General features: G+C 49.5%; 1 long non-coding RNA gene across 3 annotated transcripts; it reads right to left on the bottom strand.

Moving 5' to 3' along the window:
• Positions 1-28: 28 nt before the first annotated feature.
• Positions 29-5,412, bottom strand: LOC112547513 (uncharacterized). 3 transcript variants are annotated; one of them, XR_012900805.1, is made up of 4 exons: positions 4,806-5,412; positions 2,893-2,976; positions 573-642; positions 29-147 (listed from the first exon to the last, which is right to left on the bottom strand). It is a non-coding gene; the product is annotated as an uncharacterized LOC112547513 (long non-coding RNA). The 3 variants fall into 3 exon arrangements; XR_003091275.2 differs by lacking the exon at positions 573-642 and having other exon boundaries at positions 69-207; XR_003091274.2 differs by lacking the exon at positions 29-147 and having other exon boundaries at positions 292-642.
• Positions 5,413-27,918: the final 22,506 nt, after the last annotated feature.

Genomic DNA, 27,918 nt, shown 5'->3' with positions numbered 1-27,918 from the left:
ATTAGCGCCGCGATCTGTCCTGTGTTTTCTGTCGTCACGGCCATTGTCCAGGCCTCAGTGGCTTCTCAGCTTGATTGCTGTGACCATCTCCTGTCTGACTTCTGCAGCTACAGAGCATCAAGGCCAGTGCCATTGATAGAGTGGAGTCTGAGGGACATAAGAAGAGACAAGGCCCAAGATGCAGGATAAAGCAGTGTCGTGCAGGGCCTAGAAGACAAGAATGAGGCATGCAGCTTGAATGTAGCATGCTGTGGGCCTAGTGAAGAGGTGGGGAGTTGACATCACCAGATCCATACATAAGGAAGGCCCTTTGGCAGCTACATTTGGGATGGCCTGAAGTGGGCGGGTGTTGTTACCAGGGAGGCCAGAGAGGAGGCTGCAGTGGAAGATAATCTGAGCCTGGATAAAGCTTTGCAGACACTGGGACAGAGAAAAAGTTCTAGAGTCTAGTATGTTGTGGAGAAGGAAGCAGCCAGACTTAGGAATGGCCCAATGACCCCACCAGGCTACAAGCCTGGGTGGCCCGTGGGACGGTGACAGCAACTAGGGAGGCTGGGGGAATAGAAATAGACCTCAGGAGCTCAGTTTTCACCGGAGCCGGACAGGCTGAGCGGCAGGACCAGATGGAGGGAGACAGATCAGCTGTGGAGAGAGAGATTTGTGAGTCCTCTGCACAGCCAGGATTGCTGAATTCGTATGAATGGAGAGACAGTCGCCCAGGGAGAGGGCATGGGAGGAGAAACGGAGCTGGCCAAGGACAAACCCCACAAGAACACCAGGGGAGGGGGGAAGAAGTGCCAAAGGTGGCTGTTAATGAGCAGAGAGGGGGCAGTTCGAAGGGCACACAGGGACAGGCCAGGGCCTGGCGGCATGCAAAAGTATCAAAGTGCAGTCTGGCCTCCAGCTTGGGGACAAAACAGCCAGAGCTGAGCAAAGCTCCCTGAGTCTTCCACGCAGGCTGTTTTACTCCTCTGCCACAAGCAGTGTTTAAAAGTAACCAATAAATAGTCCTGACCTGGACTGAGACTGCAGGGTCTTTGCTTTCCTCCCTCAGTAGCTCAAGGGTCCTGGCCTTTCCTTAGCCTCGGGGACTAGAGAGCTGGGTGGCCGGCCCCATGCCACCCTGCCGCTGGTGGTGCTATCCAGGAACGTGTTTCTCCCTCCCTTACGCAGCTGGATCCCTCTGGGAAGCAGAGCCAATCCTTAGCTGCTGTTTAGCTGAGCCAGTTCCCTGCACCTGTTTGCTGGGTTCTCCTCAAGCCAGGGCTTGCTATGTCCTGGCCCTGCAGAGCCTGAAAGGTAACACAAGAGCAGGAGGAGGAGAATGGAGAACAGGCCCTAGGCCTGGCCAAGAAGAGGCAGTGACCCTGAGGAGGGCGGTTTCAATGAAGTGGACAGGGCAGCAGCTGAGTGGGAGTGACTCTAGGTTTGAGTAGGAGGAGCAGAAGCGAATTAAAGCCTTGGTTATGTAGCGCCCCCTCTCCACCTGGTTACCTTCTTTTAGAGCCAATCTCCTTTCAGGTTCGGATGGATAGGTCTGGGTTCTTCTGGATCCCGCCACCTACTCAATTTTATTCTGATTAATGTACTTGGCGGTGCCTCCACCCCCCTCACTCCTTCCTAGCAGGGTTGCCAGGGCAGCTTGGGAGGAAAATTCTAGCCCAGGATAATCCCCACGTATTCGCCAGATAGTTGGAGACTCCCAGAAAATAACACAAACACATACACTATAATAAACACAATTATATTAAACAGGAGACAATTATAACAGAACAGGGTAAAACATTATTTTTAGGGTCACCGGTGCCCTGCAACTGTGAAGTTAGTGTCCCGTTGGTACGCGTACTTTGTTGGGGCCCTTGATGACTGTTGACCACACAATCCTTCTCTGCAGTGGTTTAGCAGTGGGGCTGACTAGGTCCAGTACAGCCCAAGGGACTCACAAATGGGAGAAGGCAGCAAATCCCTCCACAGTTTAATAGGCTGCAGGTAATAAAATCCCCAAACAAATTCCCTGACTTACTAACTAAAAATTGGTGCACTCACACACTCCATGAATGAGCCTCAGGTTGAGAGATGACTCAGTCTCTGCAAAGGGCTGCTCTCTTCTCACAGGGGTCCTCTTCAAGCAGGAACCAGGCTGCTTCGGTCCCAGAATTTCCCCTCACCGTGAAGGGGTGCAGGGCTCAAGATGCAGACCACACAACTGCACCAAAATTCAAAACTACAGCCTCCCAGCCCAGCATTCAGACCCACACCGCAGGCAGCAGCCCTGAACTTGCTGCTAGAGCCCCGCTGACCATGCAGTGACCCTCTCACCCAGGGAGCTGGAGCCTACTCAGCCTGGCTGGGGAAACCTCCCAGCAAACTCCACAACTGGGAATCAACAGTGGAGACATAAACCCAGCTGAGGGATCCTGCCTTCAGGTCCCTAGAGGCTAGTTCTCAGGGGGAACCCTGCATGCAGGCCTGGGGCTTACTAGCTCCCACACACTCAGTCCTCCCCTTTTCCTGGCTGGCTCCAGACTCCCCTCAACAATGGTCTCTCCTTCCCCCTGGGAGGGGCATCTCACTCCCTGTGGGTTGCCGGGCAGACTCTGGCCCTGGTAGGGAGGGGGAGCCAAGGCAAACTCAGAGTGCCTCTCCCTGAGCTGCCAGCAGACAAGGCCCCGGGAATCCAAGCAATCTCCTTGGGGGTTACAGTTATAAATGGTTTGTTTACAGGCCAGTTGCAAAGCCAGGGCTGTGCACTTGGGTACCACAGGGACCTAAATCAATGCCCAGAGCTCAGCATTTGTGCTTGCTTTGCGTTTTTCATGGGCATTCTTGCAGCAGGGAGCCGTTAATGGCTGAAAGCAATGGCAGGCCTTATCTCCTCCTAGAGCTACCCACCAGCAACTGAATTATGGTCCAGAGATCAGCTCTTGTCTTAGTTTGGTCCCACAAACTGGCTTCTTGGAGCATTAAAAAGAAACTCTGTGAAACAACAACAAATACAAATAATCAAAACTACATGGAACCGGAGATGGGCCTGAACCAAAATCCTAGACTCAAACCCCAGGTGGGGATGCACACTGCCCATCATCGCTCCCTGTGCTCAGGTCGGGAGATGGAAGGGGAGGGAAAGGCTAAGGCCATGCGCCTCCCACTGGGGTGGGTGTCCTGCCCCTACAGTGTGTGTGGGGTCTTGGCTCCCACAGGGGCCCTGAGCAGTAGTGGTAAGCAGAGCTGTCCTGTCTAGGGTTGCCAGGTAGAGTGCCAAAAAAACAGACACCTGGCGGGGGCGGAGTGGCGGAACTGGCTGGGAGGGGGGCAGGGCGGGAAGCAGAGCTGGCGGGGGTGAGGCCGGGGGCCGCGGGGGGGGGGGGCCTGGGAAGCAGAGCTGGGAGAGGTTGGGGGCCGCGGGGCTAGACGGGAGGAAGGGGGGGACGGGAAGAGGGGGGGCGGGAAGCAGAGCTGGCGGGGGGGTGTCCGGGGGCCGCAGGGAGGGGGCCCGGGAAGCAGAGCTGGGGGAGGTCGGGGGCCGCGGGGCTAGACGGGAGGAAGGGGGGGACGGGAAGAGGGGGGGCGGGAAGCAGAGCTGGCGGGGGGGTGTCCGGGGGCCGCAGGGAGGGGGCCCGGGAAGCAGAGCTGGGGGAGGTCGGGGGCCGCGGGGCTAGACGGGAGGAAGGGGGGGATGGGAAGAGGGGGGGCGGGAAGCAGAGCTGGCGGGGGGGGTGTCCGGGGGCCGCAGGGAGGGGACCCGGGAAGCAGAGCTGGGGGAGGCCGGGGGCCGCGGGGGGGGGGGCCTGGGAAGCAGAGCTGGGGGAGAATGGGGGCCGCGGGGCTAGACGGGAGGAAGGGGGGGACGGGAAGAGGGGGGGCGGGAAGCAGAGCTGGCGGGGGGGTGTCCGGGGGCCGCAGGGAGGGGGCCCGGGAAGCAGAGCTGGGGGAGGTCGGGGGCCGCGAGGCTGGACGGGAGGAGAGGGGGGCCCAGAGGAAGGGGGGCGGGAAGCAGACCTGGCAGTGGGGAGGGGGTGCAGCCACTGGCCACAGCCGGAGTCCTTTGGGCCGCGCCCCCAGCAGGCACTCCCTTTGCGAGCAGAAGCCAGGCGGGGGCGGGGCTGGGAGTCACTGCACATAACCCCGGCTTCTGCACATAACCAGAGTCTCCTAGGTGGGAGGCAGGGCCGCGATTGGCTCTGGGAGCCTCTGGTTGTGTGTAAAAGCCGGGCGGGGGAGTGGCTGGGAGTCCTGGCCCCTGCCCTGTCCCACCCGGCTTTTGCACGTGACCACAGGGCTGCCAGCGCCAATCACGGCCCCTGCCCCTGCCTCCCAGTCGCTCCCCCGCCCCGCCAGGCTTCCGTCCGGTGTGGAATTCAGAAAATACGGGACATTGCACGTGTCCGGTATTTTCTGAATTTTTCTACCAGACAGACGGTGCAAATACCGGACACCTGGCAACTCTGTGGATGGTTTGGGGCGACTGACTGGGAGAAGTGAGACACAACGGCCTGGGAGGGCCAGAATCCCACTGGTATGGGGGGTTGTGGCAATCCCTGCTGCTGCCCCACGCCAAGCCCCCGAGTGATCCCCCGGGCCACGTTGCTTGGGGGAGGGGCCAAAGGGGTGATGCAAGGGCGGGAAGGGGTGTGGCAGGAGTGCAGCAGGTTTGAGGCTTAGGGAAGAGACAGAGTGGGGGGAGCAGAGGAGAGGCTGGGCCTGCGGTGGGAGGGTTGCCTCAGGCCCTGCACCCCCTTAGGGACAGCCCTGGGGGTGGGCTGGGACCTAGGCTCCCCCAACCCTAGGTTCACCACCGAGGGCACCTCAACTCCACAGTGAGCAGTGACTCTCCTCCAGTGTGTAACACAGAATCCTGGAATCCTAGAACACTAGAATGGGAGGGGACCTCAAGAGCTCATCAAGTCCAGTCCCCTGCCCTCACGGCAGGACCAAGCACTGTCTAGAAGAGATCATAAAGCTTATTAGTTACCAGAACTCAGAGCAGAGCTCACTAGCACAGAAAGCAGGAGCATTTAATAAAGTCCATCTTGGGAGAAAGGAGCCCAGAGACAGAGACCTGGTCCTTCCCCAGAGCCCCAAACCAGCAGAGACTCACCTGCGTCCAGCTGCCATACTTGCCTCTCTCCTCATCTTTGTCTTGCTTTCCAAGCAAAGTCTCAGGTTACAATGGGCACGGTAGGTGCAAGCAGCTAGAACCACCTCAACTTCCCCATGAGTGTCAGCAAAGTCACACCTCTTTTTCCCCACCACCTAGGCACTGGTGTAATACACAGGGAAACTGAAGTACACAGAGTATGCATTCCAAACAGTAAGGCATAGGCTCACATAAAACACAAGGGCTGTGTCTAGACTGGCATGATTTTCCACAAATGCTTTTAACTGAAAAGTTTTTCCATTAAAAGCATTTGCGGAAAAGAGCGTCTAGATTGGCACGGACGCTTTTGTGCAAAAGCACTTTTTGCGGAAAAGCATCCGTGCCAATCTAGATGCAGTTTTGCTCAAGAAAGCCCCCCGATCGCCATTTTCGCCATCGGGGCTTTTTTGCGCAAAACAGTTTTTAGCTGTCTACACTGGCCCTCTTGCGCAAATACATTTGCGCAAGAGGGCTTTTTCCCGAATGGGAGCAGCATAGTATTTGTGCAAGAACACTGACAATCTTACATTAGATCGTCAGTGTTCTTGCGCAAATTCAAGCGGCCAATGTAGACAGCTGGCAAGTTTTTCCGCAAAAGCAAGTGCTTTTGCAGAAAAACTTGCCAGTCTAGATGCAACCAAGGGGGAAAGCCCCATTTCATCACATCCTACACATAGACAGCCATTTCCTATGTCCTTGTTTTGAAATTGTCAGAAGAAATGTGAGTCCTGGTTTAACGGTCTCTGCTTGCTTCCATCTGTCAGAGGCTCTTTCTAACAATTCTCTTAAAAGAAACCTTAATCTGGATTTGTCTTGCTTAGCGGATTCAAATGACAAGGCTCAGAAAATCACTTCAGACATGAAGAATACAGAACACTGACTGATTCCAAAATAAAAGGAAAGCCAAACATAGTATATCAACTTGCCCTTCTGCAGCCGCTTCCCTCCAGAGAGTGCAAATCGCTTTATAGACATCCTTGAATCAAGTTTAAAGTTTGTTGGTTTCATGGCTAGAAAAATTAAGTCATGACAAAAAAGCCTTCGCAATCTGAGTTGAAATAGACCCCACGTCACAGTCGTAATGTTTTTGCCAAGTATATTGTACTTTAAAATAATACAAATGTGCTCGTACAATGCCTAGCATAACAGGATCCCAGGGCTATGGTAATAAATAAATAAATACAAATATTTAATAAATATATAACTAATAACTAATAACAGTGAATAATAAAATTACTAAATTAATTCATTCAAGGGGGTGTATGGGGTTGCATGGTACTTCTGTAATGGGGTAGTACTTCTAAAGGAGGGCTTGTCGCACTTCTTCGGGAGTGGCCCATCCTTTATTGATTTTTACCCAGCTCTCACCTGTGGCTCCACGTAGTTGCTTTGCATGCAGCAGCGGCCAAACCCCGTGCAATGGCTTTCACAGGCCGGCTAAACCAGGTGAGGGTAGCCGATGGGATTGAAACCCTCGGTGAGCTAGGGACTTGCTCATCCCAGCATGCGAAGACTGCTTCGATGGATCAGGCGGAGGAAATTTTTATGATTCAATGGCTGAGAAGGCATTGCAGCAGCACATTATGGAGTGCATGGGGCATGTCAGAGCATTTAAGGTGATATGGCCATCCAATGCAGCCGAGGCAGTCTCCAGAAGTAACGATTTTTTGCATGTCACTGGATTCTGACTTCTGAGTGGGATTGTCTTTGTGCAAAGGCTTTCCCACTATAATAATATTTTTCACGCACAGGTTATGTTGTGCAAAAAAAGCAAGTTGGTAATGGGAGCATGGATAGTGAGGACACAGTAAGACCTCATTGGAGACATAGAGCTGTGTTCTCTCCTGTCCTGACAACTGGTGTCCCATGCCCTATTTGTACCCGCATGTGTGCTTTGACTTTTGGGCTCCGGAGCCACATGCGTTTCCATAAATGAAACTCACAACATGTCTTCCTCGGCTCCGAGAGACAACTAACAGAACAACAACAAATTCATTCAAACAGAAAAAATCCAGAATCCACCTGGTATATTTATACACTAGAAGATTTACCCGGTGTTACTTGAGTCCTTACGTCAAATAAGTTTTGTTTTTCTTTATTTAAGTCATTGCTCTGAGGTGAGGCTGGGGATGAGGGGTTCAGTATGCAGGCTGCCCTGGGGAGAAAGGATAACCCCAACCCTTTCTCACCATAGGAGCTTGATAAATACTTCTCCATAGTCACTGTAGCTGGCACGATCGGGGAAGGGGTGCATGTCCCCCAGCTGGGGCGCAGGCAGAAACACAGACAAACAGACACACAAACAAACTTCTCTGAAATATATAGCAGATAGCTATCCCTTTTTCCACTCCTACCCCCTACTGTCCCAGTGGGGTTATAACTCTCCTGGTCCCCATCTCTGGCCCTTTGCTGTCCGCCTGTTGTTATTCTGGATAACACCCTCCTACCTGACCCCTCTCTTTCCATTTTATGAGCAACAATCGAATTCCAGGCATATCGCATTGGCCTGGCACAACCAAACCCTTTGGTTGTCCAAGCTCTCACCATTTAGGAGGAGTTCTTGAGCAAAGGGATTCGCAGACAGACAGACAGACCCACAGATGCACATTTCTAAAATAGATATAGGTTGGACCTCCCTGGTTTGGCATCTTTGGGACCTGACTGGTCTCAGATAATGGATTTTGCCAGAGTAGGGGAGGTCATTTCTGGCCTCCCTGCTGCCAGCCCCACCCCCTGTCTTGCCACCCCACCAGGCTTCCCAGCTCCTGGCCTCCTCACAGCCCAGCTGAGCTGCATACTGGGCGTCCCGGCTCCCAGCCCTTTTCTTCCCCCGGCAGCATGGCAGCTTCCCAAGTCCCCGCCTCTTGAGCTGCCCAGCTAGGCCCTGCGCTGGGCTCCTGCTTCCCTCCTGCACTGTGCCAGGCTCTGCCCCTCCCACCCCCCTTTCACACACAAACACCCTGCAGCTCACCAGGACTCTTTGATCCTGGAACATCTGTGGTTGTGCCAGACCATGGATGTTGCCAGACCAGAGAGTCCCGGTTTATAGAGGTGCAACCTATAGTAAGATGTTTATAAAAATGATCCTAAACCTCACTTTAGTCAAGTACAATGACCTAAAGATTCCAAGATGCCTAGTGATTTTGGATACCTCAATTCTTTGTGCCTAGTGGGCACTTCAGAGAATGCTGCCTGCCTGCCCTCCCAAAGGGGCTCGTGGCTTTCTAGCTCTCCTGTCACCTCTCCCCACAGCTTGACATAAAGATGCTCCAGAAAGAAATGATGTGTTGGCCTTCAGCCCTCAGCACTGCCTTGGTTACTCTTGGAGGGTATGCATCTGACGCTATGTCATGCATCTGACGAAGTATATCTTTGCCCATGAAAGCTTATGTTCCAATAAATCTGTTAGTCTATAAGGTGCCACAGGACTCCTCATTCTTGGAGGGTTATTTCCATTCTCATCAGCACAAGGAATGGCTCCATATTTGGAAGTGGGCAATGATATAGGCATCAGCTTGAAACACCATGGACTTGATTTAAAAAAACAGTGGGCCCCCTTACTCCAGCTGAATGAGATGCAGGCAAACGTGAGAAAGTCCATTTTGACTTCAGAAGCATTAGTATTCTACCCAAATCATGAGTCTAACAGCTTATGCAAACAAGGCAGAAACATGGTGCATGGCACATATATAGCCAATCAAAACAGCTTGACGTGCAAACTACTCATGAATAAGCCACAGACTAAGAAAAGTGTCTAGAAAATGTTGGCAAATTATTTCAAACATGACATTTGAGAAAACAATAATTTACTTGTAAACGCTACATGAACAGAAAAACATACAAAACGTGACAAATTAATTTGTTCTGATTTATTTGACCAGTCCCAGTCAGGAAAATAACCTATTATTTTTGGACAAACATCTGAGTGTCTCTAATGTTATCATGGGTTCAGTAAGTACAGTAGTCTGCTTTTTTTTTTTTTTTTTTTTTTTTTTTTTTGCAAACAACTGATTCATGGGAAAGTATACACGTAGAGTAATAAAAAAAAATCAACTCCACATCAGACTGCACTTTGAACTTAGTGAATAACCCTGTGGTACCAAAAGCAAGTCAGCAAAGCTAAAGAAGTCTCCTTCTCCTATATAACACCTCCAAAATGTAACACCAATATTTGCAGGACCACCTAGGACTAAGAACCTGCTCTCAGATAATCAGGCCCAGATCAAAGCTGGGCAACCAAAACAATAGAGACACTTAAAATCACCACTTACTTTTGAAAATCTTATTCTAAGGCTACGTCTACACTGCAATGCTATTTTGGAATACTGGAGTATCCCAAAATAGCAACCCTGCATCTTTACAGCAAGCCCGTTATTTTGGGCTCGCTATTCTGACATCCCTATAAACCTCATTCCACAAGGAGTAAGGGATGTTTCAGAATAGCGCTCTATTTCGAAATTAGGCACTGTATAGATAGCGCCAAATGATGAAATAAGCTATTTCAAAATAGCATTGAAATAAGATACACAATTTGCGTAGTTCAAATTGCATATCTTACTTCGAGTTACAGTGAAGTGTAGACACACCCTAAATGACCTGCTGTTATGTTCCCATTAGTCCTGGGACCAAATATTCATACCCTGTTCCAAAGGCATTTGGGTTGCATTAGCCTTTACTGTTATATATGGAACCCAGAAGCACTGAGACCTCTGAGAAGGGAGAGCGAAGACTGCTCTATAGCCGTAGTCAAGAGCCAGCTGGATTTTAGCTCATGCAACAAAGGCTCATGGCTTTAGCACAGGGGTGGGGAACCTTTTTGGAGGTTGGGGGTCATTGACCCACAGAAAAATCAGTTGGGGGGCATACACAAATGAGAAGCAGAAAAAAATGGAGATACTCACAGATGTGACCCACAACTGAGAAGCAGGGAGGAAAAGATACTCCCTTCACTTCCCTCAAGTTCCAGCCTCTGTGTGTGGGATAGGGCTGTTGGGAAGCCAGCTGGGGGTAGGAGTGTGGGGTCAGGGTGGGAGGTAGGGTGCAGGAGTAGGCTGGGGGTGGAGGGCCTGGACAAGATGGAGGATGCAGGAGCAGGGTGGAGGTGTGGAGTATAGAAGGGAGGGGTGGCAGGAGCAGGGTGCGAGTCTGGGGGGTCTGGGTAGGAGTGGGCAGGGAATGGGTGAGGGAGGCAGGAGCAGGCTGGGGGTGAAGAGGTCTGGACAGGAGTGGGCAGGGAATGGGGTGCCTTCTCCTCAGTAACATTAACACAGGTCCTACAACTGACAGGTACCTCTTCGGCTGTTATAGATCTCCCTTGTTTTCTGTTATTTCTACTCCAATTCATCTGAGGAAGTGGGTTTAAGGCAAAAAACCTCGTGATTCTATATGTTTTGGTTAGTCTCTAAGGGTATGTCTACACTACAGCGCTAATTCGAACTAACTTAGTTCGAATTAGTTAATTCGAACTAAGCTAATTCGAACTCATGCATCCAGACTAAAAAACTAGTTCGAATTAGCGTTTTGCTAATTCGAACTAGCATGTCCACACAGAGTGGACCCTGAACTGGGGTTAAGGATGGCCGGAAGCAGTGCTGGCAGGGCATCAGAGTAGGACTTAGAGCGTGGAGATGCTGTCTCAGGCTAGCCGAGGGCTGTGCTTAAAGGGACCCGACCCCCACCCCGGACAGACATTTCTCAGGGGTGCCCCGCTTGCAAAGCAGTCCTGGCTTGGATTGCCTGGAGTACCCACACTGGGCACATCACAGCACTCCGCCATCAGACTGGCTGCACTTGCCGCAGGCTGCCATCTAGGGAGAGGGGACAATTGGGGGGCTGCAGGAGAGCTTCCACCCCCAGAAGCCCGCAGAGCCACCCCAGTCCTCCCCATCAGGGGCTTGTACCCCATTCCTCCCTCACCTCCTTCCACTTAACCCTCCCTAGCCCCCCTTCCTGATGTACAAAATAAAGAACAATTGTGTTCAAAAATAGAATCTCTCTTTATTGAACAAAACTGGGGGAGACTGGGAAAAGGAGGTGGGAGAGGGGAGGGCAACTACAATGATGAAGGGTTTGGAACAGGTCTCATATGAAGAGAGGCTAAAGAGACTGGGACTTTTCAGCTTAGAAAAGAGGAGATGGAGGGGGGATATGATAGAGGTCTATAAAAGCACGAGTGGGGTGGAGAGGGTGCATACAGAAAAGTTCTTCATTAGTTCCCATAATAGAAGGACTAGAGGACACCAAAGGAAAGGAATGGGTATCAGGCTTCAAACTAATAACAGAAAGTTCTTCTTCACAAAGCAGAGTCAACCTGTGGAACTCCTTGCTGCAGGAGGCTGTGAAGGCTACAACTAGAACAGACTTTAAAGAGAAGTGAGAGCAATTCATGGAGGTTGGGTCCATGGAGTGGTATTAGCCAGGAGGTAGGAGTGATGTCCCTGCCCAAAGTTTGTGGAAGGCTGGAGAGGGATGGCACGAGACAAATGGCTTGGTCACTGTCTTTGGTCCATCCCCTCCAGGGTCCTTAGGGTTGGCCGCTGTCGGCAGACAGGCTACTGGGCTAGATGGACCTTTGGTCTGACCCAGTACGGCCATTCTAAGCTCAGGGCTCAGGGTCGGGGGTCTCAGTGGACCACCTTGATTTTCATGCACACCTGCTCCTGGGTGGCCAGGCTGGCAGCTATCCTGCCCTAGACGGCCGCTTTCCTGTGCCTATTGCGGAGGTCGTGGACGAGGTCCACGATGTCTGCACTGGACCAGGCGGGTGCCCGCCTCTTGCGGTCCTGGGCAAGCTCCCGAGAGCCGCCAGCCTGGTCCCGGGAAGAGGCGGAGGGCTGGGTAGCATCGGGTGGCTGGCTCGAGCCGTGCCAGGTGCAGGGTCTGCTGGCTGGGTGCTGGCAGGCTTGCACCTGGCACGGGCACCGTAGCCAGCCCGTGCCCCTTTATGGGGTCCGGGGCCGGGAGGGGGGCAATAGAGTTTCCCTGGTGTTGGCCAGAGTGGCCACCAGGGAAAGCTGGGGAGGGCTAACCTCCCACTAGTTCGAATTAAGGGGCTACACAGCCCTTAATTCGAACTAGTAAGTTCGAACTAAGCTTAGTCCTCATGCAATGAGGTTTACCTAGTTCGAACTAAGCGCTCCACTAGTTTGAATTAAGTTTGAACTAGCGGCACGCTAGTGTAGCGCCTATCAAAGTTAATTCGAACTAACATCCGTTAGTTCGAATTAACTTTGTAGTGTAGACATACCCTTAGGTGCCACGGGCCTACTCGTTGTTTTTAAAGTTATAGACTCACATGGCTACCCCTGCGAGATTTGTCACAGAGCACTGACAGCCATGTTCAGCCATATTGCATAACCCTGCACCAACCAGGCTCCTCCTAGGGGTTTAAGACAATTGTGGTCCAAACTAGGTGTATGGTGTGGATGTCTACTATTGTTATCATCAGATTATTGTCGTGGCTAGAAGCCTAACCAGTGCTAGGGGCCATACAAAGACACGGTGAGAAACAGGTTCTTCACCAACATGTCATAATCAAAAGAGGCAAAGTAGGCAGGGGGTAGGTGGGTGAAAGGAAGTGTTATCTTCTGCATGTCACAGATGGGAATTGAAGCACAGTGGGATGAGGGGACTTGCCCTAGGTCACAGGAAGTCTGTGGCAGAGCTAAAATTGAGCCTGAATCCCAGGGCCTTAATGGTGGGACTAGCCTACTTCTTCTATCTGAACCTCACAGTTCAGGGTGGTGAGGGTGGGGGCAGATAGACGGGTGTTGGGTAAATGAGCCAGGCCCGTCTTGCTATCAAGCCTGACTCTTGGAAAAGCTCCTGTTCTGGGCCTGACTCTAAGAGAGTGCTAGGAACCTTTGAAGCTCTGAACATCCCCTTCAGGCCTGTCCCTGAGCAGTGCAGACCAGTCACACCACCTACCAATGCCAATGGGAGCGGTGCAGCTTGCAGGACTGGGCCCCTGTGAAGGCACAGACAGAGGAGGGGTCAGGATAATTCACTGGTATTTGCAAGGGTTCAGGGCCTTATCCACGCCCAGGATGGAGCCCTAGGGCTTTCCTGTGTCACACACATTGCCGTCCCGGGGGAGGAGGCAGAAGGTGTACACAGGGCTCTGGGATTAGAACCGAGTCCTCCTGGCTATTAATTAACAGAAGCTTTTCACTCTAATAGCTCTCCGGAGAGACTCTGTGGCTAATGCTGTAATAAAGAACTCGTTAAGGCAGCACAGCCTCCAGAAGAATGCCCTGCAGGTAATGGATCCATCATGTGGTGTCAGGTGTTGGAGCAGGCAGTGGGAGGTGATTTCATGCTGGGGATGGGTGCTTTGCTCTTTCTGTATCTGTGGGTGGTACCGGGTTGGGGCGGGGGGGTTCAGCTGCGGGCCCAGGGATCTGCTTAACCATCCCGCAGTGATGAGAGGTGGTAGAAGGAGAATGTATCAAAGGCAGCAGTTTTTCACTCTCAGATGAATGGGCAGGAGAGTTATCAGCCCTCTGAAGACAGCCCTGCCCTGCCCCAGTCACCCAGAAAGGGAGGGACGTGGATGAAAGCAAAGGTTTTGGCAGAGTGTCCATGGGCCTGTTCTCACTTATCCTGTGGCACAGGGGCATACATTGCGCATGGAGTCTGCGTTCCATCTCCGGAGCAGCGCAAAGGTGCCTAAGTGTTAATGAGGGTCAAGCCCAAGATTTTTGAGTGTCTAAAAATCTGGGGCTTGGGCCTCAGTTATTAGCTAAGGCTCTAGTGCCCAAGGTTCAAGGCTAGCTCTGGAGCTAGGAATATAGTGTTGCACCTGAGCTACCCACAATGTTGGAGTTGTGTCATTATTTTGATATCAGTAGAACTTATTCCCTTTTCCTTTTGGGAATAGTTTTATATCTAACTGCAGCCACACTGAAGGGTTGTTCCACTTTAACTATACCAGTATAATTAAGCTTGTGTGTGTAGACATGCCTTCATAGCCCCTTATACTAACTTAGCTTAGTCCACACTCCCGGGCTATGTCTACATTACAAAGTTTTTGCACAAAAATGGCCATTTTTGTGCAAAAACCGGCGGAGCATCCACACCTTGAGAGCGTTTTTGCGCAAAAAAAAAAAAAATACAGTAAATCGACAAGACAGAGAGCTTTTGCTGGTAGAGTTATTCCTCTCCCTGTGAGGAATAACTCCCTTTTGCGCTACAGCTCTTGCACAAAAAGGTGTGTGTAAACACTCAACAGGGGTTTCTGTGAATGGCCATCAGACCTTTCTTGCACAAGAGAGTCCTTGCAGTGTGCTTTTGAGATGTGCTTTTGAGGTGTGGATGCGCTTTTGTGCAAGAAGTTTTTGCAGAAGAACTCTTCCGCAAAAGGCTGCTTGTGCAAAAACCCCGCAGTGTAGACCAAGCCCCAAGATTTGGCAACTTAATTATGTTGATTGGGGTGGGAGTGGGGGGTGTTTTCTATGACATTTCGTTGCTAGCAATAGCCCTAGCAGTAGACGCAGTTATACTGGCATCAATCAACATCTGGTACAGCTTCATTCTCTCAGGGAATAAGATATACCAGCAAAAGCACTTTCACACAGGGATACGCTGCATCTATGTTAGGAGATGTTTGCCCCTATCGCGATACCAGAAGGGTTAATGTAGACAAGGCCTTAGCCTAGAGGACAGATTCTTCATTGTACTAAGAGATCTTTTTAGCGGGTAAGAATCTAAGGGTTTGTTTATATTGAGGATTAAACTGTGGTGTTTTGCTGCACGTGGTAGCTGTTGGCACTGAACTGACGGCATGGCATTCTTGGAGGGTATTGTATGCACTGTTGCATCACTGGTGAGCCATGTGCATTCAGGCCACCGTGCATTTTCAGAGGCTGAGCAGACTCTGGTGAATTCACGATTCATCCGTCTCCATCCCAAACTTCTGTTCTATGCAGGGTAGTCCCACTTTCAAATAGCCATCAACAATGGGCCATTCCACTAGCCTGGCAACCCCAAGTGCATGGAAGCTGCTTGGGCTGTATTTCAGCACTTAGAGCCAGATTAATTCAGCTTGGGACTTCGCCTGCCTCACCTCCAAGTGGACAATGTAGCAGTGGCAGCAGGAGGGTCTTCTGGAGTGGTGGATCCATGATGCAATGGTTAAACTGTGCTCCCCTCAACAAGTGCAGAGTGGTACTAGTGGAGGGTGGACTTGGCTCTTTAAAGGGTGATGGTGCTGTTTGTGGACCAGGTTGGAAGCAGCAGAAAGAAACATCCCAAAGGTTATAGCAGTGTGTTGTATTTTGCACAATATTTGAGAATAAGGAGGAAAGCCTTAGGGTTGGGAAGCTGGGACACAGAAACGCGTTTAGTGGTTTGAACAGCCAGCAAGGTATTCACTGCATAATGCATACAGCTAGGGCAGTAATTTCAGGGAACCTATTGCTCTTATTTTGAGTCTCAGACCTGAAACGGTGCCACTGTTGCTCCAAATATTATCCCTTGGTGTTTGGGTCAGAGAGAGGGTTTTTTGCATGTTTCAGTGATGATAAGGAGCAGGCGACTTGTGATGTTGTAGGGAACCTATTGTACTTTGTGGTTTTGCCTACACTGGTTTGCAAAGCCTTTCTTGATTAGGGTAAACACTATTGTTTGCTGGGTAAAATGAACCATTGGGTTCTTTGGAATTAAATTTTCATACTTTTTGATTATAAAGCAATCTGTTCAATAATTAACCACTGGCACTAGAACTGAAGCAACAGCTTTTAATTAGAAAACAAGACAATTATCTACTTATAAAGAAAAACTTTCATTAAACCAGTAGCAAAACAAGCCAGCAAAATACAACAGCACAGGGAACACTGCTTAAAGCAGCAGCATCAGCAGGGAGCCGTGGGCCCTTTTGAATCACCAGGCACATATGTGTTTTGGCTCTATGCTTTCTAGTTCCCAGGGCAAGTCCCAGGGCAACTGCCCCTGTGCCCCCCTTTCAGCTGGCCTGGGATTCACCCATCTCGCAACAAAACCTGAGTAATTCCTCAGGCTCCATCTAGACTGCTGCTTTTTTTGGGGGGGGGGGGAGGGAGAAAGGTAAGCAAATTGTGCTCTGCAATTTGCATACCTTTTTCCAATTCTTTTTTCGAAAGAGACTTTTCCGAAATTTGGCCCATCTACACTGGGCCAAATTTCAGAAAAACCTCTTTCGGAAGAGCCCTTCTTCCTCATAAAATGAGGAATACGGGGCTTCTGAAAGAGCACATCTGCTCTTCCGAAAAAAATTTCGGAAGAGCAGACACATTCCCTGGACACAACAGTTTTTCCAGGGTACCTCTGGTATCCTGGAACAACTGCATACTCTAGACATAGCCTCTGCCTTAAATTTTGTCTTTTCTCCCCTGCAAATATGGTAAAAATGGAGAGAAAAATAAATGGGTCTCTGCAATGATTGCCTACAGAATTGTTGGTGAAAGAAAAAGGAAAACTTTTGAGCTCTTCTTCAGGTCAAAGAAAGATACCCAAGTGTCCTAGATGGTTCCACCTTGTTTATATCTGTGACTCTCTGACCACCTTTGCCAGACTTGAAGAGTTCCGGACACTGTCTATCTTGATAGCTTATATTTCATCATCAGACTTTGGTCCAGTAAGAGGTTTTGACTCAGCTACCTTCTCTCTCTAATACCCTGGGACCAATGCGACTACACCAGCATTGCAAAGAGCCTTTCTCCATGTAAGCCTTGCCATCAGGAGGGGAAAGCTTTTTTTACTGTGTGATCCAGCACACTGATATACTTCAGAGGGAAGCCGTATACTTTGCAGCTTTCCAGTCCTGCAGTGTCCTCGTCTACCTTGCATGTGAAGTGAGAACATGAACCAACCTTCTGTTCCTGTCAACACCATCTCAATAAACTTTTGCATATTTCACAAGTGCATGTTTTATTATGCAAATCAGGGGAGAGGCTGCAGCTGTGCCAGGCTGCTCTTTCCATTTCCAGGTGGCAAAGGGCCATGGAAATATTCACTGGCCAGGACAGCAGAGGTGAAGGCAAAAGGAAAATGGGTTTATGAGAATGGCTGGTACTTGGTACTGCAGCACTCAGTGCTTTTGCCCAGACGGAGTAGCTGGTGTTCTGGAAGGGAGGCAAACAGACTACGTGGGCTAAGGGAGGGAAGGAGGCAAGGATCTTAGACTTGGAAAGACTTCTAGCTACATCTGTCTGCAATGACTGTGCCAGCTAGCACTCAAGCATGGCTGTATGCAGGCCTGCAAACACAGGGGGGCAAAGGAAGCAGCTGTCCTGGGATCCAACAATTTAAAAGAATCGGGGACATCCAGCTGCTGCTGCTGCTGCTACTGCGGCAGCAACCAGAGCCCTGGGCCCTTTAAATAGCTAGCAGAGCTCCAAGCAGTGCACTCGGGGTAGCACTGAAGGGCTAATCCCCTGCCCCTTCCGCCTGAGGCCCCACACCTTCCAGGAGTGTGGAGCCAGATGCCCCCTTCTTGCCCAGAGGCCCGGCAAGTCTATTGGCCGCACTGGCTGTGTAGCATCATAACAATAAATTAAAACAAATGTTACATTGTTAACAAAGTAGTAGTAAAATATAGACTCTGAGGTGCCTTCTATAGGATCAGCTGCCTCAGCCCTGGTCTCAGATCGTTCCTGGGAATCAAACTTTATTGCTGCATGGCAAGAATCAAACTTTCCTTCTAATTGACCAGTATCTGAGTCCCAAAGAGCTTCTGAGTAGATCTCTGCACTGGCCTCCGGATGCTCATCCTCTCATGAGGGTTATTGGTCATCCTCCAGGGGAGGAATAGAAAAAAAAGCCAGCAGGCTCCACAAACTGCCGTGTAGCTTGGTCATATCCTCATGCAAAATCCTGTTCAGCTTCTCAATAGAATGGATGGGTTACTCATCTTCACACAACACACAGTCAACCTGTGGAACTCCTTGACAGGGGATGTTGTGAAGGCCAAAACTGTAAGGCAGCTGGAAAAAAAAGAGCTAGATGAATTCCTGGAGGATGGATCTATCAATAGCTATTTGCCAGGATAGCCAGAGATAAGAACATAAGAATGGCCGTACTGGGTCAGACCAAAGGTCCATCTAGCCCAGTATCCTGTCTACCGATAATGGCCAGCTCCAGAGAGGGTGGACCGAAGGCAATGATAAAGCAATTTGTCTCCTGCCATCCCTCTCCAGCCTCTGACAAACAGAGGCCAAGGACACTATTTTATCCCCTGGCTAATAGCCTTTTATGGACCTAACCTCCATGAAATTATCTAGCTTCTCTTTAAACTCTATTATAGTCCTAGCCTTCACAGCCTCCTCTGGCAAGGAATTCCACAGGTTGACTACATGCTGTGTGAAGAAGAACTTTCTTTTATTAGTTTTAAACCTGCTCCCCATTAATTTCATTTGGTGTCCTCTAGTTCTTCTATTTAGGGAACTAATAAATAAGGGTATGTCTACACTACAAAGTTAATTCGAACTAACGGATGTTAGTTCGAATTAACTTTGATAGGCGCTACATAAGCGCTCCTCTAGTTCGAACTTAATTCGAACAAGGTAAACCTCATTCTACGAGGACTAAGCCTAGTTCGAACTAGCTAGTTCGAATTAACGGGTGTGTAGCCCCTTAATTCGAACTAGTGGGAGGCTAGCCCTCCCCAGCTTTCCCTGGTGGCCACTCTGGCCAACACCAGGGAAACTCTATTGCCCCCCTCCCGGCCCCGGACCCCTTAAAGGGGCACGGGCTGGCTACGGTGCCCGTGCCAGGTGCAAGCCTGCCAGCACCCAGCTAGCAGACCCTGCACCTGGCATGGCTTGAGCCAGCCACCTGATGCCCCCCAGCCCTCTCTCTCTTCCCGGGACCAGGCTGGCAGCTCCCGGGAGCTTGCCTGGGACCGCAAGAGGCGGGCACCCGCCTGGTCTAGTGCGGACATCGTGGACCTCGTCCACGACCTCCGCACTAGACACAGGAAAGCAGCCGTCTAGGGCAGGAGAGCTGCCAGCCTGGCCACCCAGGAGCAGGTGTGCATTAAAATCAAGGTGGTCTACTGAGACCCCCGACCCTGAACCCTGAGCTTACAATGGCCGTGCTGGGTCAGAACAAAGGGCCATCTAGCCCAGTAGCCTGCCTGCCGACAGCGGCCAACCCTAGGGACCCTGGAGGGGATGGACCGAAGATAGTGACTAAGCCATTTGTCTCGTGCCATCCCTCTCTAGCCTTCCACAAACTTTGGGCAGGGACACCACTCCTACCCCCTGGCTAATAGCACTCCATGGACCCAACCTCCATGAATTGCTCTCACTTCTCTTTAAAGTCTGTTCTAGTTGTAGCCTTCACAGCCTCCTGCAGCAACGAGTTCCACAGGTTGACTCTTTGCTTTGTGAAGAACAACTTTCTGTTACTAGTTTGAAGCCTGCTACCCATTCCTTTCCTTTGGTGTCCTCTAGTCCTTCTATTATGGGAACTAATGAAGAACTTTCTTGATGCACCCTCTCCACCACACTCATGCTTTTATAGACCTCTATCCTATCCCCCCTCCGTCTCCTCTTTTCTAAGCTGAAAAGTCCCAGTCTCTTTAGCCTCTCTTCATATGGGACCTGTTCCAAACCCCTCACCATTGTAGTTGCCCTCCCCTTTCCCAGCCTCTCTCTTCCCCTCTCCCACCTCCTTTTCCCAGTCTCCCCCAGTTTTGTTCAATAAGGAGAGATTCTATTTTTGAACACAATTGTCCTTTATTTTGTACATCAGGAAGGGGGTCTAGGGAAGGGTAAGTGGAAGGAGGTGAGGGAGGAATGGGGTACGAGCCTCTGATGGGGAGGACTAGGCTGGCTCTGCGGGCTTCTGGGGGTGGAACCTCTCCTGCAGCCCCCCAATTGCCCCCTCTCCCCAGATGGCAGCCTGCGGCAAGTGCAGCCGGGCTGATGGCCGAGTTCTATGATGTGCCCAGTGTGGGTGCTCCGGGCAATCCAGGCCAGGACTGCTTTGCAAGCGGGGCACCCCTGAGAACTGTCTGTCCGGGATGGGGGTCGGGTCCCTTTAAGCACAGCCCTTGGCTAGCCTGAGACAGCAGCTCCACGCTCTAAGTCCTACTCTGATGACCTGCCGGCACTGCTTCCGGCCATCCTTAACCCCGGCTAAGGGTCCACTTAATGTGGACATGCTAGTTCGAATTAGCAAAACGCTAATTCGAACTAGTTTTTTAGTGTGGATGCGTTAGTTCGAATTAGCTTAGTTCGAATTAACTAATTCGAACTAAGTTAGTTCAAATTAGCGCTGTAGTGTAGACATACCCTAACTTTTCTTTATCGGCCCTCTCTACACCACTCATGATTTTATAGACCTCTATCATATCCCCCCTCAGTCTTCTCTTTTCTAAACTGAAAAGTCTCAGTCGCTTTAACCTCTCCTCATATGGGACCCGTTCCAAACCCCTCATCATTTTAGTTGCCCTTATCTGAACCCTATCCAAGGCCAAAATATCTTTTTTGAGGTGAGGAGACCACATCTGTACACAGTATTCAAGATGCAACACCACATGCTCTGGGTGACCCAAGTCTCTGTTTGTCAGAAGCTGAGAGTTGAGGACAGTGCTGGATTATCTGATAATTTTCTGTTATGTCCATTCCCTTTAAGGCACCTGGCATTGGCTGTTGTCAGAAGACAGGATACTGGACTAGATGTGCCACTGATGTGTCCCAGTATGGCTAGTCTTATGTCTCAGTTTCCCCATCTGTAAAATGGGGATAATGATACTGGCCTACTTGCTGAAATGCTTTCAGAGCTACAGATGAAAAGTGTAAGGGATGGGAGGGGTTATTATAATATTCTTAGGCTAAAAGATAGACACCCTGAATTCCTATTTAAAAAAAATGTAATGAAGACTTTAGTTTAGAGCTTCCCCTCCCTCCTAAAGAAAAAGCTTTGGTTAAAAAGGCAAATAAGCGTATACCTGACATACACAACGTATATGCTTAGTCTCTCAGCATTAACATCAGACTTCAGATTCTGTTCCTGGTCATATTCTCTGACCACTAGACCATACTATCACTTTCTGACAATTGTGTAATTGGCATCAGTTGCTTTTATAAAAACAGCGATGACTGGCTTGTAAAGCAGTAGATCTCCTTGTGCAAGCGATGTCCACATCTTTCTGAGCAGGGGTGAAATATAATGGATTGCACATCTGGATCAGAGGGAAATGGCATCTGTCCAGCCCAGAGGCTAGTGGTTTCTTTATTGCCACTTAGGAAACTTGGGTTCAGTTCATGGATTTGTTTTTCTTACCTGTTGGGTAGATTGAGCTACAGAAGCAGATCCAGAAAAGAAGAATCTCACTCAGCCTAGGAGGCCAGGGTCACAGCTGCAGTCATGCCTATAACTGAGGAGACTTTCCTGTCCCAGCTTGGACCCCATTGGGAGGTTCTGAGAAGCTTTGGCCCTCACGTGGGGGGCAGGTCCCTGTGATGTGACTCCTTGGAGTGGGAGAGGGATTGGAGGACCCCAAGAATTCAGTGAGGAAGCTGGCAGCCACGGAGACTGTGGAAAGCTCAAGGATGCTAAGAATAGAATAAGGAAAAGGACAAAGGGGAGAAACGTCTCCCTTTGAATCCCAAAGGCTATGGTTACTGGGGATGTAAAATCCCATTAAATCAGTTAATGAGTTAAATGTTATATTTAACCAGATAACCGATTAAAGAGCAGCAGGCCAGAGGCTGTTCCAGCCCCTGCCAGTTAATCAGAACTAGAGTTGCCAGGTGTATTGCCTCCGTATTGACCCGGACAGTCCATTATTTTCTCCTGTCTGGTAAAAAAATTCAGATAATACCGTAAACCTAAAACGTCCGGTACTTTCTGATTTTTTTTCCGGCCAGGAGGCAAAAATCCTGGGCTGTCCGGCTCAATACGGAGGCAGCCTGGCAACCTTAGTGCTTACCGGGGAACTGTCTGGCCCGGCGCAGGGAGGTAAGATGGTGGGCAGCTGCCAGCAGCCTGTTAGGGCCAAAAAGCCTCACCACGTGGTTTTTAAAATGGCCATGGTGGGGTTTTTTTTGCTCAACAAACTTTTTTTTGTGCAGTGTTTTTTCTGAAATCATCTGGCAACCCTAATCAGAACCGGTAATCATCACCCGATAAAGGTGAGGCTTACCAGTTAACTGGTTAACCAGTAAGCCATTCACATCCCTAATGGCTACTAGGGATATAAAATCCCATTTAATTAGTTAACCAATTAAACCTAATGTTTAATCAGTTAACTCATTAAAGGGGAATAGTTGGGGAAGGCGCTCTGGACCTGCTGGGTTGTTGCGCCCCTGCCTGCATCATGCTCGGGCTGGGCCCACCACTGACAGGGGCTGCTCTGGCTGAGATGGAGCACTGAGGCACACCCAGGCCGGCAGACTCCTGTCCCCTCTCCTCCCCTACATCGTTAGCTCCTTGACCTGACAGAGCCGGGCAATGCCAGGTAAATCTTCCAGTGCTATATATTTTCCATGAAAATTTTTAAAATGGAAAAAGATTAATTTCTTTTAAGAATTTTTTTTCATGGAACTTCTTAGCAAAAATGGAAACTTTCACTTCCATTCCCACCCCACCTCCCTTTTTGGCAAGAGAGAGACCCCTCCCCCCCAAAAAAATGAAGTGGGAAAATGCATAATTTGCAATAAAACGTGAAAATTTTCATTTGAGTTGAAAAGCCGTTTCCTTAAAAAAATAACGTTTGTGATGATAAAACTTTGATCAGCTCTGTGAATTCTGCCCTCCTTGTCCAGGCAAAGCCCTCGTGGACGTGAATCAGGAATAAAAGACTTTAACCAGACAGTCCATCTTTATGAGCTCTAATTTTAGACAATCGATAGTCTGCTGAACTATGGGAAGGGGACAGACCTCTGAAATCTGGCACTACTCATGAACTTGCATAAATCTACTGCCTGTTACTGTCCCTCTTTTTCTTTTTTTAACACAGCTCAGCCCACATTCTATCTGACCTTTGCTTCCAACTGTGAACAGAAGCCAGTAGGGTAGCTGAGGAAGGAGTGCCTACACTTCACAATCTATGGACTTTCAACAGTTTTATTTAACTTTTCAAATAAAAAAGAGCCAAATGCTATAAAAAAAAGTACAGCTTTCTGCTTAGTGCTGCAGTTGCATCATTTACCAATACATTACACGCCCTTTGCCCTACTAGCAAAAGTGACTTCTAAATGGGTGCTAGGTTTGTATTGACTGTATTGCTTCACAGAGGGTATGTCTACACTACAGTGCTATTTTGAATTAACTTAATATTAACAAATTAGTTAATTCGAATTAAGCTAATTCAAAATAACGCATCTATACACAAAAATTATTTCGAAATAGCGTTTTGCTATTTCGAAATAGCACGTCCACACTGAGTGGACCCTGAACCGAAGTTAAGGCTGGCCGGAACCAGTGCCGGCAGGGCATCAGGTTAGGACTTAGTGTGGGGGGCTGCTGCCTGAGGCTAACTGAGCTCTGTGCTTAAAGGGACCATACCCCCACCCCGGACAGATAGTCTCAGGGTTCCCCGCTTGCTTGTCTATCTCGATGAGGGACAGCAAAACAGTCCTGTATTGGAGTGCCCTGAGTGCCCGAACTCGGGACACCACAGCACTCGGCCACATGGAGCCAAAGCTGCCCCTGAGCACACCTGTTTGTCTTGTGGGGTTGTTGCCATCAGCCCAGCTGCATTTGCTGCAGTCTGCCATCCGGGGGGATCCATCGGGGGGCTGTCAGGATCCAGGAGGCCCTGAGGGAGAGCATCAACCCAGAGAAGTCCTCAGAGCCTCCCCGGTCCTCCCCACCAGGGGCTTGTGCCCCATTCCTCCCTCACGTCCTTCCACTTATCCATCCCTAGCCCCCCTTCCTGATGTCAAATAAAAGGCACGTATGTTCAAAAATAGAAACTGGGTGGGGGGATAAACTTCTGGGGAGACTGGGAAAAGGAGGTGGGAGAAGGGAAGAGAGAGAGTGGAAGAGGGGAGGGGGAAACCTGGGAGGAGGGAGATGGAAGGGGGAAGCAGGGGGAGGAGAAGCTCAGGGCTCAGGGTTGGGGGTCTCGCCAGATCAACTTGACTTTCATGCTAACCTGCTCCTGGGTTCGCATGTGGCCTTTGGTGGCCAGGCTGGCAGCTATCCTGCCATAGATGGCTATGTTCCTCCATCTAGGGCTGAGATCATGGAAGTTGGGGGCATCCCCCCAAACCTGAATAAGGTCCATGATCTCCACCCTGGACCAGGAAGGCGCCCACCTTCTCCAGCCCCTGTCAGGCTCCTGTGAGCTGGCAGACTGCTCCTGGGGAGCGGTGGAGGGCTGGCTGCCAGTGGCTTGCTGGCTCATGTTTTGGGGCCACTGGGTCAGGGGCCCCAGTGGCCACTGCTGGCTCTGGGCTGGCAGGCTTGAAGCTGGCACAGGCACTGTGGCCAGGGTCTACCCCTTTAATGGCTCCAGAGCTGGGAGAGTGGAGAGTAAGTTTTCCTGGTTGTGCCCAGAATGGCCACCAGGGCTCCCTGGGAAGGGCTGGAGGCCCCCTATTTCGAATTAAGTGTCTACACAGCACTTAATTTGAAATAGCTATTTCGAATTTGGAGTTACTTCTCATAGAATGAGGTTTACCAAATTCGAAATAAGGGCTCCACTATTTCAAATTTATTTCGAAATAGCGGTTTGCCTGTGTAGACGCTATTAAAGTTAATTTGAAATAACTGCTGTTATTCTGAATAAACTTTGCAGTGTAGACATGCCCAGAAAGTGGTTAGCCGTTAAGTGATAGGCTGTGTAGAACAACTTGAGAGAAATATATAGTGTACTATCAATGGATGCTGGTGATGCACTGACCATATTCAGTGCAAGGACCAAATGACTCATTAAAATCAAATGACTCATATGTTTCAGGGACTTTCTCTCCTATGACAGTGGGTTGACACCAGCCTCTATAACTGGTAGCAAGTGAAAATCTGCTTGCTGGTTGTTAGTCTTGTGCAACATACACTGAGAGTTTGATCTGAAATACTTAGGACGAGAGTCTCAAGCTTATTTAGGCTCCTAAATTCCACTGGACTTAATGGAAGTTAGGTGCCTAAATGTTTGAGGCTGATTTACGTCGGCTGAGAAATGGGCCCAACAACTTTTTACACCATGGCAAGGGCATGCTCTGTTCCAGTCTCAGCTGACCATGCTGCAGCATTCTCTCAGAGTAATACTTCACAGTCCTGAGCAGAAAATCATGGGATGATGTCCAATGACCAGGGTTTACAGACAGTACTTCCCCAGGGTGGCACCTATTGCAGTGCAATACTAGAGAAGACCTAGGCTTTTAGAAAGCTTGTCCAAAGGAAAAGTTAAACTGAAGTCTATTGTGGCTATTCTAATAGAAATTAGAAGTCCTATAGAACTAAATGCTGCAGTTAGCCTTCAGTTATGTGCTCCTATAGAAGCACAGAACTATCTAGTCCAGTCCTTGGCACTCATGGCAGGACTAAGTATTATCTAGACTATTCCTGACACCTGTTTATCTAACCTGCTCTTAAAAATTTCCAGTGATGGAGATTCCACAACCTCCTTAGGCACTTTATTCCAGTGTTTAATCACCCTGACAGGAAGTTTTTTCCTAACGACCAACCCAACCTGCCCTTGCCACAATTTAAGCCCATTGTTTCTTGTCCTATCCTCACAGATTAAGAACCATTTTTCTCCCTCTTCCTTTTACATACTTGATAACCGTTATGTCCCTTCTCAGCTTTCTCTTCTCCAGACTAACCACACACATTATTTTTCAATCTTCCCTCATAAGTCATGTGTTCTAGAACTTTAAATCATTTTTGTTGCTCTTCTCTGGACTTTCTCCCATTTGTCTGCATCTTTCGTGAAATGTGGCACCCAAAACTGGACACACTACTCCAGGCCTAATCAGGGTGGAAGAATTACTTCTCGTGTCTTGCTTACAACACTCTTGCTAATACATTTCAGAGTGATCTTTGCTGCTGCTGCTTCTTTTGCAACAGTATTGAACTGATTCAAGAAGATCGCTTTCTGCCGTGCTCCATCCTAAGCTGTCATTTCCCATTTTGTATAATAGGGTGATGTGCTCATAATAGTCCATCAAAAAGTAAAATTTTCCAAAAGATTGAGGGATAACACTGGTGCCCTGCTAATCTTTCTTTTCTTAGCAAGTTCTCTGAAGGACAAACATGCAAACTTAGATATAATCACTAAGTATCAAGAGATTATAAGAGTGGCATTTAAAACAGAAACACAGTCCTTGCTAAAATCCAAATGATGTTATGAAGGTGTGGGTGGGGGGAGGGAAGGGTTGAGATAAAAGAATGCCTAGTCTTACTTTTCATCCATGTATCTCAAAGAAAGGTCCTGACCCACAAAGGTATTTAAGTGCCTAAACCCCAGAGTTAGGTGCGTAAGGGCTTGTTTACACAGCACTGCAGTGCGGGCTATAGGGGGATGAATTGCTGAGTGCTCTAACATGTGGTGCTCTAAGTGCTCTGTGCAGCCGCTGCTGCTATGAACCAGATGGTACCTAGTTTACACTGATGGGGTATGTCTACACTACCACCCTAGTTCGAACTAGGGTGGTTAATGTAGGCAACCGAAGTTGCAAATGAAGCCCGGGATTTAAATATCCCAGGCTTCATTTGCATCTTGCTGGGCGCTGCCATTTTTAAAGCCCCAGTAGTTCGGACTCCGTGCCCGCGGCTACATGTGGCACGGAGTAGGTAGTTCGAATTAGGCTTTCTAATTCGAACTACCGTTACACCTCGTTCCACGCGGCACCTCGTTCCACGAGGAGTAACAGTAGTTTGAATTAGAAAGCCTAATTCAAACTACCTACTCCATGCCACGTGTAGCTGCGGGCACGGAGTCCGAACTACCGGGGCTTTAAAAATGGTGGCGCCCAGCAAGTTGCAAATGAAGCCCGGGATATTTAAATCCCGGGCTTCATTTGCAACTTCGGTTGCCTACATTAACCACCCTAGTTCAAACTAGGGTGGTAGTGTAGACATACCCATGTAGTCCAGTTTCAGCCAGGACTACACTGAAATGAACCAAGTATCTTTTATTTCGTCAGCAGGGCCTACATAGGGCAGACAGAGCACAGAAGAGTGTTTGACAGTTCATACCCAAAGTCCAGTATGTGGTGTTGTGTAGATGAGCCCTATATCTGCGCTGGCACCTTAGTCCCAGTTTTGGATTCAACCCTGTACACAACAAAACTCACTCAGTGCCTAGGTTTTCATGGTAAATGTCCCCTTGGTACCTACATTTCCGCCTTGGGGCATGCACTCTGCTTACCCCACCCCCCATACCTCAGGTGCCAAAAAACCTGTCTTCCATTTAAGCCCCTAGTTGGTCCACAAACTGTGGGAAAACAGGTGTTCCACCACCTAACTTGGGGAAACTGAGGCACAGAGCAGGGAAGTGACCCGCTCAAGACAAGTGACCAAACCAGACTAAAACTGTTGCCTCCCAGTCCAGTGCTCAGCCCACTAGCCCACACTGCTATCCACTAGACGTATTCTGCATTGGAGCTATTAGTGGCCTAGCAATCATCGGGGCTGGTAGTTGGGGACTGGAGTTCACATGCACAGAGCCCAAATACTCACTTTCCCCTCATTTGAAAACTGGGAATAATACTTGTCTATCTATCTATTTCACAAAGAGGCCATGGAAGAGAAAAGATGTTTGTACAGTCTCTTGCTATCCTCGAATTAATACCTGGAAGTTTCAAGTATAAACATTAATGCCCAGGGCAGTGTGTGAGCTGTTGCTG

This window comes from Pelodiscus sinensis, chromosome 1 (assembly GCF_049634645.1).
Source record: "Pelodiscus sinensis isolate JC-2024 chromosome 1, ASM4963464v1, whole genome shotgun sequence".
NCBI lineage: Eukaryota > Metazoa > Chordata > Testudines > Trionychidae > Pelodiscus > Pelodiscus sinensis.
Note: the sequence above shows the minus strand (reverse complement) of the source record. Positions and strands in the feature narration are given on the sequence as shown.